The 20,878-nt window shown below is 37.0% G+C and overlaps 1 protein-coding gene across 2 annotated transcripts in view; it reads left to right on the top strand.

Annotated features, from left to right (window-relative positions):
- The first annotated feature begins 862 nt into the window (after positions 1-862).
- The window catches only part of LOC150081825 (EKC/KEOPS complex subunit Tprkb-like), a 30,916-nt gene continuing 10,900 nt past the window's right edge, over positions 863-20,878 (top strand). The window contains exons 1-2 of one of the 2 annotated variants that reach the window (XM_090379735.1): positions 863-1,146; positions 10,620-10,697. The gene's annotated coding sequence lies outside the window, so the exon portion shown is untranslated. The remainder of the gene's footprint in view (positions 1,147-10,619; positions 10,698-20,878) is intronic. The other variant, XM_090379736.1, reaches the window with a different exon arrangement.

The raw sequence follows: 20,878 nt of genomic DNA on the forward strand, positions 1-20,878 counted from the left end.
CACGACAGAGCAATCCGGCTTGCCGAAACTGACCAGTCCGTGCTCGCAGAACATTTTTGGGCTACCAACCACGATCTTGACCCCAAGCGCGACTTTGAGATAGTGGACCACGCGCGACACTTTCGCCACCGCCTATGGCTAGAGTCACTAAACATAATAAACAACCCTAAAGCATTAAATCGCCAGAAAGGCATGCGTCTGCATCCCATCCTAGAGACGACCGTTTTATTGATGGATGATCACTGGCGTAAGGCAGCACACGTCCGTGCTACAACAATGACGCATGATTAACGTGCCACACTTTGCTTGTAGTGTATTCAAATTTTATATTAACTTATCAGTTGATAAAGGGACATGTGTTCCGAAAGCTACTGGTTTTTGTACTTATATTTTATTTTATTTGTACTTTATTTGTTAATAAATATCTGGGTATAACTGTATATATCTGTATTTAAAAATATGGACCCCAGTACTCCAGGCCCATTTGTCACTATATCTTACTTCTGTGTGGTCAGAAGTCGAAGGGAAATCACCACGAAAGGGAAGAATGATGATATCCGGCCTGTGTGTAATTGTCCTGTGAATCGTATTAGCTTTGTTTAATGTTATTTGAACTGTTGGTTTGCGTGGAAGAATTTATTGAATTTTTTTCTTCCTTATATGAATGGGCGTCAATTTCTGAAATTTATAATTTAAAAATATTTAAAGAAAAGTCCTATTCCCACTTATGCATATTCCCTGCCTTTTCTCGTCGTCTTTATTTGGTAATTGGATTATATTAGAATCGGGTACTTTAGAAGTTGTGGTTAGATTCCGCTGTAATTCAGAAGCGCTAGAGTAGAGGAAATGGGTGCATAAGAAAGTGGAGCTACGAGTAATAACATATCGTACGTCTTTCAGAGTGGGGCGAAGAGGGAATTTGAAAGTTAATTACGGAGGAGTGAACAATGATTCTCTGCAGTTAATTTAAGAGAATAAACGCGGAATATTAAGTGAAGATAGTTTAGAGCAATGGATGTTTTTAAGCTTATACTTGGATATATCTAGTATTCGACAGTCGATCGTTTCGTCAATCACGTTCTACGTATATGGAAGGTATTTTATTTAATCAGTGGAGCTGAAGTTGATTTTCTGATATTTAGAGAGGTAAGCTGCTTTTTATATCTTCAATCGTGCGTTAATTATTCGCAGTATTAAAAAGAAAATCGAAATTCCGAAGAAAATTTAATAATCGTCTCAGAAAAACTCAATTTCTGGAAAGAACGCCGCCATTTTCTCTTTCTTCGGTTCAAATCCCTTCGTGCCACCCCCCCCCCTGGCATTCCCCCCATAATTTTTCTCCCTTTATACTTTTAATTGATTTCTCCAGTATAATATGACAATTTACGTATGTTTTCACATATATATATATATAATAATTTACTAATTAAAGTAATATTTTAATAAGTAAATTATTAAGTTAATATATTTCAGATTAAGGGGAGTACTATTCATATTATGAAGTTCAGCGAAGTTAATATAATTTGCTTTGGTAATGCTCAAGATAACGGTACCCCTTATGAATTGGCGCTGAGAAGAAGGGGGGGGGGAAACTGACGTTCGGTTCGTAACTTCGCTCATTGACTGCGTTCCCCCCCTCTTCTTCTCGACGACTGCACGTGGCGGATGTCACGCGCCATAACAATATGTCGGAGCTGAAAAACAACGAAATTAACGGCAATTTTTTTTTTTTTTTGTAGTAACAAATAAAATAAATACAGTTTATTCCGGGAAGACAATGTCACGCAACATAACATGTACATAATATGTACATTGTGTGTATTCAACAGAGTTCAAATTAAGAAAATTCACAAAAACAGTAATTTTTTTTTCAAAATAAGAAACAAAAAGTAACATGACATGTAACCAACGACCAGTTTTTGCTGAATACCTCCCGAAGTCGCGTAAAAAAAGGTAACCTAAAAACGTAACCATTTTTCACTAAATACAAATGAAAGTCGATTAAAAACATGATTCCCATTATATATATTTTTTTTCAATGACCGGTTTTGCTTGAATCCGACCCGAAGTCACATAAAAACATAACCATTTTTCTAAACACAAATGAAAGTCGATTAAAAACATGACTTCCATTATAATTATATAATTTTATTTTTTTCGTCCAAGGACCGGTTTTGCTTGAATCCCTCCTGAAGTCACGTAAAAACCTAACCATTTTTCTAAACAAATGAAATTCAATGAAAAACATGACTCCTGTTATAATTTTTTTTTTGTCCAATGACCGGTTTTTGCTTGAATCCATTCCGAAGTCGCATAAAAACCTAACCTTTTTTGCTAAACAGAAACGAAAGTCAATGAACACGTGCAATGAACAATAAAATTGCTCTTTGCATAAGCACAAAACGACAATATAGAATTTTTTTTTAAAGAATGCAACCGACACAACACTCAACTAACACAATACTAGGTTAATGATATGCAAAAACAACACAGAAATACAAATAAAATGGACCTCATCAGTCCTGGCCTGTAGGCTTGTATAACAAACACAAAAAGAAATTAAGAAAATGTGATGGCAACACACGGCAGCAAAAAACAACCAATAAGCAACTACGTGCCTAGCAGCAATGGAACATTTAACTGTAACAAGCAGCAACAATCAAACAGCACACACCAGAAAACAGCATGCAAACGAAACCATATGCGAAAAATTTCACATTTACCGCTCCAGAGGTGCCTCCGTAGCCAGGTGGGCAGGAGCAGAAGTGCGTGGCACACGCTTCTTGATTATACCATGGTTTGAGCCCGTGACCACCAAATACGGGGTATGCGGAAAGGTCAGGGAATGATCACCACACATCCCCAGAGCAATCTCGCTTTAGTTGCTAATGCTCCTTAAAACCAAATAACAACAACAACCTTTCCAGTGACGTATCACATGATGTCCGCCTGAAATGAAGAGGGGGGATGCATTGTGTAGGCAGAGTCACAACCTGTCAATCACTGTTTTTCTCCTGTTATCACAGCCAATTAGAAAGGTGTACCATTAACTGGATTACTGCCTTTACTTTAAGTAAATTATATGAACTTTGCTGTTCGGAATGTCACGTGGTGTTAATATTTGATTAGCCGATTATTTAATTTTATGGATGCATAATTAAAAACAAAAAAAGAAAAGATGTTTGGTTTTGGAAAAGGCTGAATAATATGTGTATTGTGAGTTTGGGGGCAGGTGCCCCCACGGAGTCAAACCTGGCAATCAATGCTTTCCCCCCTTCCTCTCCTTGCTGCCATTTTTGGCGGCCTTAACCGTAACTGAATCCTTACCAGTAAGTTATTAAGGTTGTGACTGCCCACTCACTGCGTTTCCCCTCCTCTTCTCGCCAGCAGATGTCAAGTGATACGCAGATGGTACAGCAACAAATATGGCAGCTGAAAACAAAGGATAAATCCAATAAATTTAAAAATTCAAGTTACAAAAATACACTTTTTTCGGGGATCACAAAAGTCACATGACGTTTGAATAAGTCAGATAGAGCTGAAAAGAAGAAAAAAAAGGGGGGGAAAGGTAATTTAAAAAGAAATTTTGCGAAAGAAAAGGGCCGATTAACAATTATTAAAAATAAAACAAACAAAAATGCTCGTTTTTCTATGCTATATTTGACGAGCATTAAAACGAGATTGGCTGAAAAGTAAAAAAAAAAAAAGGCGAAACGTAATTTTTAAGGAAATTTCACAATAGAAATCGAACAGCAAATAAATTTTTATTGTTGATCAACAACATTGTGGCAAATCAAAAAGAAAAATAGAATGAATGGGAAATGGTAATTTTTTTTTAAAAAAGAAAATAGCAAAAATGCATGTTATTCAGGGATCGCAATATGTCACAAGACATCAAAAAAGAGGAAATGAAGAAAAAGAAAAAAAATGGCAATTTTGTTTTTATTGTTTTTAAACAACAAGTAACAAAAATTCACACAACATGCAACTACTGATTCTTCTTGCCCTTACATTACTAGATGGGGATAGGGCTGCCAATCCTTATCTCTCCTGCTTTTCTGCACAAATATTAAAAAACAAGTAATTGCCATATTATTTGTAACAAAAATTAACACCACGTGTCACAACTGATTACCAGACGATTTCACGAGCAATAACACTGAAAATTGCTGATGCCCATAAACAGAAATGATAAAAGGACAGAAACCACTTACCTCATCAATCGAATTATGTTTTCTAAACAATCCAACATTTTCGCACTAATATTTTGCAGGAATAAATCACCCAGTAGAGACACCTGCACTTTACCAAGGCAAAGCAAAAAGTAAATCACTGGCAAAGCCCCCAAACCCCCGCTTTTTGTGGGGGCTCCCGCAGAAGCGGGGGAGGCCCTCCTGCCTCGCCATCCCCCGATACACGTATTATTCAGCCTTTTCCAAAACCAAACAACTTTTCTTTTTTTGTTTTTAATTATGCGTCCATAAAATTAAATAATTGGCTAATCAAATATTAACACCACGTGACATTTAGAACAACGAAGTTCATAACATGAACATACGGAAACATCTGGCACGGGTGACATGCAGTGCCAGATGCTTCTGTATGTTCAGGAGATCATGTGACACTGGGCAGAGTCAGCACTCGTCAATCATGGCTGTATTGCTGAGGTCGGTAAGCAGTAACTGTACCCTTACCTGAATCTTGACATTTATTTTTATTATTATAAAATTTTTTGTAAAGTATATTAATGCTTGATTACCTTTATTTAAGGAGCACAAATTCAAATTGAGAAAGGACGGTTGCAGAATAGATGTACGGCAGTTTGCATTTAGCCAATGGTTGGTTGATTGTTGAAACAAACTTCCATTGTGGAAGTTGATAGTTAAAATGAATTCAAGGAAGAACTAGACAAACTATTTGGGTTAATGAATAGGTGCAATGGGAGGTGTTTTTTTTTACAAGCTGGTGCCCTTCCGGTTGATGGTTGCAAGGAGGTATGATGTCACTGCATATGAATAGGCGGTTATGGTTAGTCTTAGGGTGTTTATCCCCCCTCTTACCATTGAAATAGGAAACTTGTTTTCTGCTATTAAAACAGCAGTAAGGTGGGGGATAAATACCCTAACTAAGACTAACCATAGCGCCGGCTAGGCAAATCAATTACTGCTACTTGCAATGATCAACCAATGTTGGTGTATGTGCAGATCGTGTCAGTGAAATTATTCTTGTAGGGGTGAAATCATTTATTCCACGCTCTACCTTCAAACCTCGGGTAAGGATTCAGTTATAGGTACAGCCTCCAAAAATGCCCGCAAGGAGAAGAGTGGGAAAGCAGTGATTGACAGGTTGTGATTCTGTCCACTCACTGCTCCCCCCCCCTCTTCTCCTCGACTGGATGTCCGTGACAACAATACGGGCGAGCTGAACATGAAGAAAAATGGAACGGGAAATAGCAATTTTGGTAAAATCCAGAGAGTGGTACACCTTAGAAAATGGCATTCAGAAGAAGAGGGGGAAAGCAGTGACGTACAGTTTGTAACTCTGCTCACTCACTGTGTTCCCTGTCTTCTTCTCGATGACTGCACGTGGCAGATGTTACGTGACATAACACTGTCAGAGCTGAAAGGGAACGCCAGTTTTCTAGGAACAGCAAGCAACAGAAATACACATTATTCAGGGAAGACAAAATTTCACATAACATAACATCTGAGTTAAAATAAAGAAAAATGAAGTAGAAAACAATTTTTTTTTTTGAAACAAGAAACAAAAAGTAATACCACGTGTGGCGAGCGACTGTTTTTTTGCTTGAATTCCTCCCGAAGTCGTGTAAAATCCTAATATTTTTTTCACTGAACACAGATGAAAGTTGATTAAAAACAAGATCCCTCTTACAATTTTTATTTTTCCCTGACTGGTTTTTGCTTGAATGCTTTCCTAACTAACATAAAAACCTAACCTTTTTTCACTAAACACAAATGAAACATGACCCCTCTTATTATTATTATTATTCTTTATTTTTTTTTTTTTCCAACAACCAGTTTTTGCTTGAATCCCTGCCGAAGTCACTTAAAAACCTAACCATTGTGCACTAACACCACGTGCAATAGGTGACTCGGCCAAACAGAACAAAACAATTGCACATGTATTAACAATGAAATTGCTCTTTGAAAATGCACAAAATGTCAAAATAAATGTAGTAGTAGTAGTAGTAATGAAAGCATGTGATGCAAAAAAGCAAGCTTATGTAGCATCAGCCAAAAAAAAAAAAAAAATTCACACATCCATTCCCTCTAAAAGTTTGTCCAGTTTCTCCTTGAATTTATTTACGTTATCAACTTCCGCAATGAACAAATGTTTTTTTTTTAAATCTTGTGTGCTGCCGCACCCAAATCCCCACATTTTTTCATTGTAATTAACAAGACAATAACACTTGCAATTAACAATAAAATTACTCTTTGTATATGCACAATACACCAATAGAATTTTTTTTTTAAAGAACATAACTGACACAATACTAGGATAGTGAGATAGGAATAGAATACTGAAATATACAAATAAAATTCACCTCATTAGTCCTCAGGCTTATATAGTTCTCTTATATATTACCAGAAAACACAGGCAAAGCAAATGAGACCATGAAACAAACGTAATGAATTTCACATTTACCATTTACCTGATACGAAGAGGGGGGGACACAGTGAATGGGCGAAGTCACAGCCATGCAATCACTGTTTTCTCCCGCTTCCCATCCCCATTTTGAAGGGTGCACCACTAACTGGAGTTTGGCTGCAATTTTTTTTAAAAAAGAAGTAACAAATAAGAAGCACATTATTTGGGGATCACCATATATCACATAGCATCACAAAATCGGAGCTGAAATAAAGAAAAAAAAAAAGGTGAAACGTAATTTTTTAAAAAACAAATAACAAAAATTCACATGTGCAACCACTGAGTCATGTGGCCCATATTTCACAATGATAATTGCTAATGCACATGAACAACAGAAATGCTTTTTTTTTTTTTTTTTTTTTTAATTTTTGGTTGGGCTGTCACTTTTTTTTTTTGGTAATTTATGCTACATGATTTCACAAGCAAAATGAGAACTGCTGATGTATGTGAAAACAGAAATGCTTTTTAAATTTTTGGTGAGCGCTGCCACCCCCTAACCCCCCCACTTTTTTTGCTTTTTTTTGTGATTACTATTAAAAACATTTCATGAACTAAAGACAAAGAACAAAGACAAATTTCAGTGTTAATGCTCGTGCAATCGTCTAGTAAGCAGTGGTTGCACGTGAAATATACTGTTCTTTGTCTTTAACTCTTGAAATCGTGTAGTAATCACCAAAAATAGAAAAAAAGTGGGGGGGGGGGAAGCAGCAGCCCCCCACCAAAAATTAAAAAAGCAGTTCTGTTGTTCACATGCATCAGCAGTTCTCATTTTGCTTGTGAAATTGTGCAGTAAAAATCACCAAAAAATTAAAAAAAAAAAAAAACAGTGGGGGTTAGGGGGCAGCACCCCCCACCAAAAATTAAAAAAAGTAAACATTTCTGCTGTTGTTCATGTGCATCAGCAATTCTCATTGTTAATGCTTGCAAAATCGTCTCGTAATGTACAGGCCACATGAATCAGTGGTTGCATGTGGTGTGAATTTTTGTTACTTGTTTTTAAAAATATTGCTGTTTCGCCCTTTTTTTTCTTCTTCAATTCAGCTACGATTTTGTGATGTCACATTACATATTACGATCCCCAAATAACGTGCATTTTTGTTATTTAAAAAAAAAAAAAAATGCTATTTCCCCATTCTATTTTCCTTCATTTTTCAGCTCCGCTGTATTATGTCACATGACATCTGCCTGTAACATTCTGTCGAGGAAAGAGGTGGAACGCAATGAGTGGGCGTAGTCACAGCCCGTCAATCACTTTCTTCCTCTTCTCCTGACTGCCATTTTTGGAGGCTATACCTGTAACTGAATCCTTACCCTTGATTGACTATAAAGCAGTTATTAATCAGTGCAAACAAGATTTTGAATAGACTAAGAGTGTAAAACTACTTTTGGCTGAAATTTAGTATCCATTATCTCTGGGTGTGGCAGATGAACTGCCGAAGTGGAGGATATGATTGGTTCTGTCGAAATGAAGAACTTAATTGGTAGCCACTGTGTGTGGCCAATGAACTGAAAGATGTGATTTCTCCTCCCACTGATTCGTGACAAGTTACAGGGAGAGGCTACACCACACAGTAGTAACATACTGAGTGGACGCTCTCATAGATGACAATGTTAATTCCAGTTACATGTTAAAACACATAGACAGTGGAGCCACCAGTTTGAGCACATAAAAACAGACCAGAATATTGTCAAGAGTTCCTGGTGAATTTTCTAAAGTTTTGTAATTGCGATGGACAATATATCAATTCACTGATTATTAGTATGAGATATTCACAATTAATTCTTATTCTAGTACAAAAAAAGACACTAAGAACTGCAGAAGAATATCGAAATATAACATGAAGATTTCTGCAAACTTATATTAACAGTTATAGTAGCCATGTGGTAATGTTGAATACTGACATTTTCTCTTTCTTCAGTTCGAATCCCTGTTTTCACCCCCCAGCATTTTCCTTCCCCCTATTTTTTCTCCCCTTATACTTTTAATTGATTTCTCCGTAGGAATTTTAATTGAATTCATTTACATAAGTAAATGGTAATTTACTTATGTTTTCACACATTTAATAATAATACCTTAAATTAAAAATTTCACAAGAGCTACCTCTATTTTCCTTCATAGGAATTCTTTTATTCCAAACTCTACTTGTTTATACATGTATTGGAATAAAATTATTAAAAGTATACTACATTAACATCTACTAAATGCATTCAATTCTCTAAACTACTGAATGCTTAGACTTCCCTGGAATTGCATCAGAAGGCCCCAATCCGACCCCAGATCCATCCATCCAACACACCTTTGTGTCATATAAAGAGTTTTAAAACTTAAACATCGTTAAAAATCACGAATATATAAATATTTGTTAATAAATAAAATTACTTTCCTTCCTAAAGGGACAAAACTTTTCGACTTGTTGTCATGATCGCAGGTAGGAAACTGACTAATGTGAACTGTGAACTATTTATACTATGAGATTACTTGCTAACCTGCATGTGTGAAAAAGTCCACGGATCTGATATGAGGAAAGCAGTGTTCTCCCAGAAAATTTTGCCAGCCGCATTGCATTATGAAGTAGCTGGGTGGCATTATGAAGTAACCGGGTGAAGTGTAATACTTCACAATATTATAAAATTTTCTGTTATTTATAAATGTGACTTAAGCAAACCAGAGCAAAAGTTAATTGCATAATTTAACGTTATATGCTCCTGTCGCATTAATCTCGATCGCATAGTATGTTCGAATTAATATTGATCAAAATCAGTAAGCAGTACCATATGGTACCGCGAGAATCACTTAAATTTTAGCTGGGCAGTCAGTTAAATTCGCCAGGCGGTGTGCCCATTTGATAGGTCCTGGGGGAGAACACTGGGAAAGGTCTTCGTATGTTAATCGTGTTATATTTTATTTTCATTTCTAAGGTTTAACCTATTAAAAGTCATGTGTAATTGTGCTGTATACTCAAAACCTTAGCTTCATTAAACAAAAATACTTGATCCTCATTTATGGAATGAAATGACAACTCAGAAGCCGTGGCCCTCCTTGCCCTAACCGACGCTGCATGTTGTTTTAAACAAATATCAAAAAGACACCTAGTGGAACTGATGTACAAAGAATAATACCTTCAATTTTTTTTAACGGTTTTTATAATATAATGGCCAGACATTCGCTAAAAATGTAGCTTAGGAGGTTAAGATGACAGTCATATGTGCCAGTTGCAATTAACATTAATAAATAAAGATTTTTATATACACACTACTGGGTTCAGATGGCTAATTATTATTAGCCATATGGTTCAAGGTAGCCTGAGTTATGCCGCACCAGCCCAAAAAATATTTGAGTTACCCTGAGAGAGAGAGAGAGAGAGAGAGAGAGAGAGAGAGAGAGAGAGAGAGAGAGAGAGAGAGAGAGAGAATCACCAAGAAAGAAGAATGATGATATCCAGCTCAGGACCCTGGGTGTGCCAAGCCCATACTCACCAGATGTGAGTCCCCGGGGTAGCAGGTTTCTGTACAATTCTGTGAGTACAATGAGACCAGTGCACCTGTATCACTGTATTGGAGCCTTTTATTAACCCACCTGAACCCAGTAGTAAAATTCTGTATTTATTAATGTTTATTGAAACTGGCACACATAACGGTCATCCTAATATCCTTCTAGGTTGCATTTTAGGCAATGTCTGGCCATTACATTTTAAAATATTACTTATTTGACCTTAACTCCATAAAATTACATCTGTCATTTTGACTAATCACAACTGTTATTTTTGGTTTCAATGTAATGAATGAATTTAACTGCTTTTGACTTCGGTTCTAATTTTTATTTAATTCTCTTTACCTTTTATTCATTTATTGTTTTAGGTCTGGCATCTTATGAACACTGCATCATTTACCTGCTAACCAGAGCCACTAATACTTTTTTTTTTTTTTTTTTTTTTAATAATACTTCACAGAAATACAAAGAATCTGGAATCAATGAAAAATTTGGAAAACAATTCTCTGTGACTAAATCTTGACTGTTTTTTTGCTGAGTAAGTTATTTTATTTAACAAAAGTAATTTAGCATTCTTTCATTTCGATCACTATTTATTTGAGTTAGCATTAGAAAAAAAAAACAAAGACAAACAACACACTATATAATTGAAATTGTTTTTATTTATGAAATTTCTCATTACATATGAAAGATATTTACATGTAGTCTTCTGCAAATTGAATTGGTAATCATTCACATGAACTGTCCTATAATGTGACTGATGCTATATAAGCTTACTTTCTAGCATCATATGCCTCTACTAATGCTAATATATATATAAAAAAAGAATGTTGATTTAATTCATAAGATTAAAAGCAAGACTTGTATACCCAGTACAAGAAACAAAAATAAATTAATTAATAATAAAAATAATAACCCCACAGAGATCATTAGAATCCAGACAGGCCTATCAGTTGTCTCCCAACGATATACAAGATTATGACCAGCTGCGTAACCAAGAAGATATCACACCACTTAGAGAGCCAGAACATAATAGCTGAATGTAGTGTATAGTGTTAATTGTAATGTGTATAGTGTTAATTTTATGGTGCCAAAGACCCTAACGGCCTGGCAGCACTAGGTCTCCCAGAGAACATATACAAGGAACTCCAGAACGATGCAATCCTGAACACCTGTAGGATAGTCAGAGAGTTCCTGGACCTACAGTAACACAACACATAACAACCACCCTGTTCACTTGGTAGTAGTACCCGTTACGGGGTGGAACCACCCAATCAGTAATAATGTAAGAACAACAATACTACTAATAAAGCACTGTGTCCCAGTCCATAATCCAATCATTGATTTCATAATCTGTAGAGATGACATGACATATTGTGTGAAGTATTGCACCGAGTGGGATAAAAGGTTTAGAATTCACTTGGTAGATGATGACACTGTGGGAACGTTGCATTATATAGCTCATCTTCAAGAGCAATGTGACCCTACATAACAGCCTAGCAGCAATAGGTCTCCCAGAGAACACATACATACGTGTACACTGAGTTGGAGAGTTCACTTGATTGTTAACGACACTGTGGGAACATTGCATTATATAGCTCCTCAGACTTCAGAGAGAAATGTGACCCTACACAACAGCTTAGCGGCAAAAGGTCTCCCCAGAGAACACATACACTGAGTTGAATAAAAGGTTCAGACTTCACTCAGTGGATGATGACACTGTGGGAACAGTTGTATTATATAGCTCTTTAGACACCAGAGAGAAATGTGACCCTACATAGCAGCTTAGCAGCAATACATCTCCCAGAGAACACATACACTGAGTTGGATAAACAGTTCAGGCTTCACTTGGTGATGATGATGACACTGTGGGAACAGTTGTATTATATAGCTCTTTAGACACCAGAGAGAAATGTGACCCTACATAGCAGCTTAGCAGCAATACATCTCCCAGAGAACACATACACTGAGTTGGATAAACAGTTCAGGCTTCACTTGGTGATGATGATGACACTGTGGGAACAGTTGTATTATATAGCTCTTTAGACACCAGAGAGAAATGTGACCCTACATAGCAGCTTAGCAGCAATACATCTCCCAGAGAACACATACACTGAGTTGGATAAACAGTTCAGGCTTCACTTGGTGATGATGATGCTGTTGGAATGTTGTATTATATAGCTCCTTAGCCACAAGAGCAATGTGACCCTAGGTAACAGCAATAGGCCTCTCAGAGAAAACTTACATGCACTGAGTTGGATGAACGGTTCAGGCTTCACTCAGTGGATGATCACTGTTGGAACGTTGTATTATATAGCTCCTTAGCAATGAGAGTAAGTGACTAGATAACAGCAATTGGTCTCTCAGAGAACACAGCACCGAGTTATATAAAAGATTCAGACTTCACTTGATTGACAATGACACTGTGGTAATGTTGCATTATATAGTTGCTTAGCCACAAGAGCAGTGTCATCCAACCCAACAGCAGTAGGCTCCCAGAGAACACACACATACACTGAGTTGGATAAAAAGTTTTGATTTCACTATTTCACTTGATTGTTAATGACACTGTGGGAACGTTGCATTATATAGCTTCTCAGACACAACAGCAGTGTGACCCTACATAACAGCATAGCAGCAATTGGTTCACAGAGAACACATACGAGGGTGGTTCAAAAAAGAATCGCCCTCACCTACTTCCACATATCGCAGCAGAGTCATGATATTTTGTGTAGCATCATACATATCTCTGTATTAAAGGTGTAAAATTTCAGCCCTGTGTCTTAATTTGTTTTTCTCTTACAGAGAGGCGCCTCCGTAGCCAGGTGGGAAGGAGCAGCAGTGCATAGCACACGCTTCTTGATTAGACCGGGGTTCGAGCCCGTCACCACCAAATACGAAGGATGTGGAAAGGTCACGAAATGACCACCGCATATCCCGGAGCAATATGGCCTTAGTTGCTAATGCTCCTAAAAATCAAATAACAAACAAACTAACAAATAACATCTCTTACAGAGTTAAAAGTGTGACGAAGTAGCATCATGGACAAAGTTGAAGCCAGAGCTGTAATCTGGTATCTGTTCTTGAAGGGGAAATCTAAAGAAATCGATGAGGAGATGACTGCTGTATATAAGGATGAAGCCCCATCCTATGGCATTGTGAAGCATTGGCATAGACAGTTTAGGTGTGGTTGGATGTCGATAGAATTTGAGTCCATTCCAGGTTGTCCCTATTCAGCCATTGATGACAGCACGATCAGAAAAGTGGAGTCGTTAATCATGGAAGATCACTGGATATCTGTGCGCAAATTGTCCCAGGAGTTGAAGATTAGTATGGGCTTTGTTGAAACAGTCCTTCCATTTACGGAAATTGAGTGCAAGATGGATTCCCCAATTATTGACTGGTTTCGAGAAGGCTGATCGACAACAGAAATTGCAAGATCGTTAGCCCTGTGCCAAAAAAACGAGGAAGACTTTTTCTCTCATCTAATCACTCGGGATAAAAGTTGGATACACCATTTCGACCCTGAAAGTAAAAAGCAGTCCATGGAATGGCGATAGCCATTCCATGGACTGCTTTTTACTTTCAGGGTCGAAAGCAAGGGTCCAAGCGTCAGCAGGAAAGGTCTTGCTGACAATACAGGTGCCTATTATACCAACTTACTCACAAAATTATGGGAGAAAATCAAACATGTAAGCGTGGCATGCTGTCCAAAGGTGTAAGAATGCTTCAATAAGTGCCCCAGTTCACACTTCTGAAATTGCAACAACACAAGCGGCCACCTGTGGATATGAAATTCTGCCCCATCCAGCCTACTTACCCGATCTTGCACCATTGGACTTCTTGTTTCCTTCCCTAAAATCATTTCTTTGGGGGACCCACTTCCCTGGCGACAAGACAAGACAATCATTTCTGCAACAGAGTCAGAGGTGAGGTTGGTTCAAAGACCAACCTCACCACTTCTACAAAAACGGTATCCATAGCCTCATCCATCGATGGGAAAAATGTGTAAATCTGCATGGTGGCTATGTAGAGAAGGACTAAAACCTGTGCCAAGAATCAAGAGGCTAGCACCTCTGCATCTAGGTCAGGGCGATTCTTTATTGAACCACCCTCATATATATATACACTGAGTTGGATAAACATTTCAGGCTTCGCTTGGTGGATGATGACATTGTTGGAATGTTGTATTATGTAACTCCTTAGGCACAAGAGTAATGTGACCCTAGATAAAAGCAATAGGTCTCCCAGAGAAAACTTACATGCGCTGAGTTGGATAAATGGTTCAGGCTTCGCTTGATTAACAGTGACACTATGGTAATGTTACATTATATAGTTTCTTGCCACAAGAGCAATGTGACCCAACCTATCAGCAATAGGTCTCCCAGAGAACACACATACATACATTTACACTGAGTTGGATAAAAAGTTCAGACCTTGCTTGATTGTTAATGACAGTGGGAACATTGCATGATATAGCTTCTCCGACACAAGAGCAATGTGATCCTACATAATACATAAATGATTCAGGCTTCGCTTGATTGATAATGACACTATGGTAACGGTGCATTATATAGCTCCTCAGCCACAAGAGCAATGTGACCCTACGTGACAGCAATAGGGCTTCCAGCAAACACACACACACACACACACACACACACACACACATGCACTGAATGTGATAAAAGATTCAGACTTCACTTGGTTGATGATGGTGCTGTGGGAGCATTGCTTTATACAGCTCCTTAGCCACAAGAGCAATGTGTTGCAAAATGTTTAGTTTTTCAATGAGTACTCATTAAGCAATTTGATAAAGTACCACTAGATACTTTATCAAATTACTTAGAGATATCAGCAGTGTCTAATTTAAAATGGTTGTAAATAGTTTTGGATGTACATTGACAGAAGGGTATCAAATTAGCAATTGCTGACTTTCCACGACCAAAGCCATGTTGATTTTGATCACATAAGGCTTGAAAAAATTGAAGAGTTGTTTATGCACTACTGTGTCAAATAGTTTAGAAAGGCTTTTTTTTTTCTGGGGAATAGGTCTGAAATCTTATACAGCAAACTTGTTACCTTTTTTGAATACCAGATGTATGTTAACTTGATTGAAATGCTTTGGTAAATGCCCAGTCTCTGAGATAAGTTGCAAATATGAAGCATGATAGGATTAAGAGTGATTACAGACTTTTTCCAAAATACAGTTGGTATGTCATCTGGGTCTTTCATATTATCATTGTTCATATTCTTCAATGCTGAGTTTTGGTCATCCTCATCGATCAACATATCTCAACCAAGACAGGAAATGAAACCGAAGGCTCCGTATCAATAGTCTTAATCCTTGACAAATGCACAAGAGCATTTGTTTGGCAAGTACTTCAGTGATGTGGAATTCATCAGACAACAGAATTCAACCGAATTATGGAGCTATATGTTATTTATCATTAAGGTATATGTAGTTCAGAATGGTCAGTTAATCCAGTATTGATCAGATTAGTTAATATTGCTTTGATACAAGTGATCTCTATAAAAGAAAAGTCATGACACAGGTTTTCCCTCTGTCTTTCACAGCAAATGCTTAAAAACGTGTGTTTAACATGTTTCAGTAGTTTTTGGAGAGAGTTTGATGCTTGACTGGACAGGTAAGCCAAATTCATATTTTTCACTTTTTTGTTTTAACATAATAAGCACTTTTTGCACATGTGCTTGGTACTCCTGGTTCCCAAACCACTCAATAAAACTTGTTTTAGCATAAAGTTTTTGTAGAACATTTTCCTCATGAAATACCAAATTGACTTCAGAAAAGCAAAATACAGTCCATTCCGGTTATTTGGGACATATCGGGACTAGTGCATTTTGGCCCGATTAAGCGGCTGCCCCAATTATCCGAAGTTTCACGTAAATAGTTAAAAATACAATGTACCCCCCCCCCCCACCTTTTTTTTTTTTTTTACAATTGGTTCACTGTACAATCAAATCACATTATGATGAACTCGACATAGTAAAGTACCGTTCACTATACGATCTGCAGTAAGCGCCGGTCATTATGATCACGTTTGTGAATTGAATTTTAATTCTATTAAACAGCGATTGTAATTAGCAAAAATAGGAGGAATATTATCCACAGGCTATAAAAGCAAAGATATGTTAAGAAGAAACTTACACTTTATTACCTTACCAATTAAAAAAAATGTGATAATCGGAATAATTAATATGTACTGTAATATGTATGTACGAACTAATTGACATTTCTGTTCACTGACATTTGTGGGTGGGGGTTAAAATTTAAAACAGTAAAAAGATAAGCAATCAATAACAAAGAACACGGCACACACAAATTGCAAGTAACACAATATGCGCAAGTGAGAACCGAGTAACGAGTTACAAAGCTTTAAAAATAAGAATGAAGAGAAGATCTGAAAATTAATTTTTTTATATGATTGAAGATTTCATGGAAGTGTAAACACATTTCACCATAATAACCCACAAAATTCCAGCTGTCGGTATTATCGCAAATTCAGTAAGATCGAGTTTACTGTCCGTTTATGATAGATTTCACTAACAGAAAAGCCCAATAAACAGGAGACTGCTAATTGTTTTATGGTTGTGAATTTTGACTGAACCACTTGGTACCGTCGGAGACAATTGTAGGGTAATCTCCAGTGTTGTGGTCTCCTACCCCGATTAAACAGCATGCTGTCCTAATTAAGCAAAGTAAACCCTGGCTATTTTCTCGATTGGTTTCTGTTTTTTAAGATTTGCCCCAAATAAATGGCTGCCCTGATTAACCCAAATAACCGGAATCCACTGTATTTGTTACACTTCTCATTGTATTCAACAATTCCTTTGATGGCCATTTTAATCCATACTCTCTCTCACATTAACATTTTTAAAATACAACAATTTGTCCATATCAAGATCTTTTGGGCCTAATAATAAATCCTTACATGTTTTACAATTATTGCTGTTTAAAATATTTCTGGCTAGGTAACCTGAGACATATGCTAATACATTTTCATCATAAACATCCATATCCTCACTGTACCTGGGCGATTATAACTGTCAGTGTGTCTTTTTTTGCTATGACTTGATTTGATTTCCGAAACAGTAAAGATGCTGTGACATATTTCGTGAAGTTTTTTTTTTTTTTTTTATGGAATAATTTAATTATTCCATAAACTGTTACTTTGATTCATTAATCCCAGGGGTTCACATCTGGTGAGTATGGGCTTGACACACCCAGGGTCCTGAGCTGGATATCATCATTCTTCTCTTTCTTGGCGATTCCTTTCTACTTCTCTCTCTCTCTCTCTCAAGGTAACTTGGGAATTTTTTTTTTTTTTTGGCTGGTGCAGCATAAGCCTCAGGCTTCCTTGCACCATATAGCTATAATAATAATAATATTAATTAATGTAATAAGTTATTAATTAGACGATAGTGAAATTATAGTAGTCTTATAATACTGTGACAAAACTGACTAAAAAAATTAAATTGCAAATGCCTAAAAAACGGTACTCACCTTGTATAAATCTGCAATAAATTTATCGGTAAATGGTGGCTGAATTTAGTTTGGAAGAAGCATTAAAAAGAACTAAGGCAGAGAATGGGGTAAAAATATTTTTAAACAGAATTTAAAACGAGCACAAGGAAGTAGAGATCCTTGGTTGTCATAAAAAGGTTGAAGGACGCGAATGAAAGAATGAAATAAAAGAGAAGACCGGTGGTGCCAATAGTCGTTGCGAGAGACTTTCGTTAAATGAACCGTCATCAGTTGGCAAATGGAAGAGAAGTGAGCGCGTGTTGTATTTAAAGTCGGTCTATACTCTCGTGATGCTCTTTTTGACATGTGGGAACTTTAGCTGCGAGAGGTTCCAAGCCAGTGAGAGGTTGAAGGGAAGTTTTGCATTAATAATATTGAGATCGGAATGGTGTCGGTACCATTCGATGGTGAGGGCTTCATATTGAAGAATTCTGTAGCTCGATCTAAGTTTAATAATAGTGATTGCAGAGTCAACAAGGGGGGGTGTGGTTGTGGTTTTGGGCATGGGTCGTTAACTCAGTGCAGGATTGACTTGTCCTGAAACTGTTGAAGTGGTAGTATGCGCGGGTGTTAGAAGTTGTGGAGGAACCGAATTTGGTGGTAGTGCTGCCAATATAACAGGTGTCGCAGTTTGGTTGGCATTTTATGAGATATATTATATTATTGAGATCATCGATGGGATACTTGTATGTTTCTTTATAAGAATTAAATAGGGAACCTAGTTTATTATAAGTAGAGAAAGTGAGGGAGATATCGGTATCTCTGAATGTACGTCGGAATTGTGCTGCGAGTTCACTATGGTATGGGAGAAGTATGCAAGTATTTGTCTTGTTACTGTGTCTGATGGGGTTATTAATGTTGTTTTTAACGGTGGATATTGTGTGTTGGATGAGTTGAGGGGGATAGCTCCTGGCTATGAATTTATCAGTAAGGTATTGAAGTTCATTGTGTAGATCGTTTTGTGAAGAGCTGAATTTGATAGCATTGTAGATTTGGTTGTATAGGACGGCTTTTTTGGTACTAAGGGGATGATGTGAAGTGAAATGTAGATATTTACCTGTGTGCGTGTTTTTTCTGAAAATCTTGGTATTTAAATTTGTGTCTGTATAAATAGTGAGATTAAGAAAATTAATTTGGTTGTCCATTCCGATTTTGAGGGTAAGCTTTAGCCTGTCATGTATTGTATTGAATTTTAAAAAAAGATTGTCTATGGTTGTTCTGTTGCCTATTATTAAGACATCATCGGTGTAGCAGATGTATAATTTAATTTCAGAAGGGAAAGTTGTAAAATTGTTAAAATTTGTAAAATTTGGTTTTCAATAGTGGCAAGATAAATTTCAGAAAGGGGAGCAAAAATGCCTAAACCCATTGGTAAACCGAATGTTTGTCGATAAATTTTATTATTAAATCTAAAATATCTAGCGTCTAGTAAAAGAGTAGTAAGTTCAAGGATGTGGTCAACTGAAAGAGAGGTATGTTTCGTTAAAGTGGCATCAGCTGTTAGAAGTAAGCATAATGCTTGTAGGGTGAAAGGAATATGCATGTTAGTGTATAAGGATATGACGTCAAAAGAAGCTAATATGTCTTCGTCGGATATGGTGGTGTTGCTGATTTTTTGGAACGCTTGGTTTGTATTATTAATTTTGAATGTAGCAAATCGAGTGAGTGGGGATATAATTTTAAGGAAGGTGGAAGGTGGAATTTCAAGGAAGGTGGATAAATTAGCAAAAGCTGATCTACTAAAAGAAACAATAGGTCTTAGTGGTGGCCAGGTTTGTGTAGCTTGGTTATTCCAAACATGTGGGGCAGAATGTTGTTGCGAATACCTATCTGTTGTAAAGTAAAGAGGTTGATTTCTTTGTTCTGTCTGAGTTTTCTGAGAATAGTGTCAAGTTTATTTTTAAGTTTTGTAATGTTGTGGTTGCTGTCATTTGTATATGTATCTTGGTCGGCTAAAATTAATTCCATTTTTTCTGTGTAGGTGTCCTTGTCCAGGATAACGATTGTGTCTCCTTTGTCAGCTTTTTGGATGATGATATCTGGGGTTTTGCTTAGTCTTTGTAAATCCGAGAGTTGTTGTTTTTTTATGTTAGGGAGAGATGTGAGTTTAGAATTTATTATCTGTTAGACTGGTGTATAAGTCGCCACTTATTGGGATGTTGGTCAAGTTTAGACTGGAGTTCGATTATACAATCTTTTATTGGATAGTGTTGTTCTTTAATGGCAAAATTAAAGCCAAATTCTAGGCCCCAGAGTTCGGAGGGGGGTGAAGGATTTTGAAGAGAGGTTAACGGTGGAAAATTTTTTGGGGGGGGGGGGGTTTGGATGTGAGTGTGTTCCCTTTTTTTGGTGTGTTTTTGTGTTATGTGTTGGATGGTGGCGTTGATATGTACATTGTTGTGGTTAGTATATTCGATCCAGGCGTCTGAAGCCGACCGGGCTAGCCGAGTGGGTAAAGTACCCTCCCGGCAACCCAAAGGTCGCGGGTTCGATTCCCGCCTCGGGCTTGGATCAAAGTACTGCAAAAACCTTGGGAGGTGCAATATGGCCACAGAAGTCGATGCGCCAACAACTACCAAATCAAAAAAAAAAAAAAAACCAGGCGTCTGATGGCATATTTCTTTTGAGAAAGAATCGTGATTGGTGAATGCAGTTTAAAAGTTGGTGTTTTTTGTTAAATCTTTTCTTAAGTTCTTCGCGTATGATCGCGATGGACGTGCGGTGTATGATATGTGGCTATTTTTTACAGTTATTTTTGGGAAAGATGCGGGCGAATTTGGGGATGACGTTGTGATATAAGCATTTTTGTAGGAAAGCTATGTGTAATTTGTTGGAGAAATATTTGATAAGCGCTTTGGAGAGTTGTATTTTTCTATCAGGCATCAGAGATGAGATTGAAAATATGTGAACGATATTAACCCGGTGCAGATAAGGTGTTGATAATTACATTAAAATATCTTATAAGTTTGACTATAGTGAAATTATAGTAGTCTTATAATACCGTGACAAAACTGACTGAGCCACCATTTACCAATAAATTTATTGCAGATTTATACAAGGTGAGTACCGTTTTTTAGGCATTTGCCATTCAATTTTTTTAGTCAGTTATTAATTAGCTATTCATTATTATTATTTATTTTTTTTTAATGTTTCACTAAACATTTCCTGGTTTTATC

Source organism: Mastigoproctus giganteus, chromosome 8 (assembly GCF_048544385.1).
Source record: "Mastigoproctus giganteus isolate SK-2022 chromosome 8, ASM4854438v1, whole genome shotgun sequence".
NCBI classification, from domain to species: Eukaryota; Metazoa; Arthropoda; class Arachnida; order Uropygi; family Thelyphonidae; genus Mastigoproctus; species Mastigoproctus giganteus.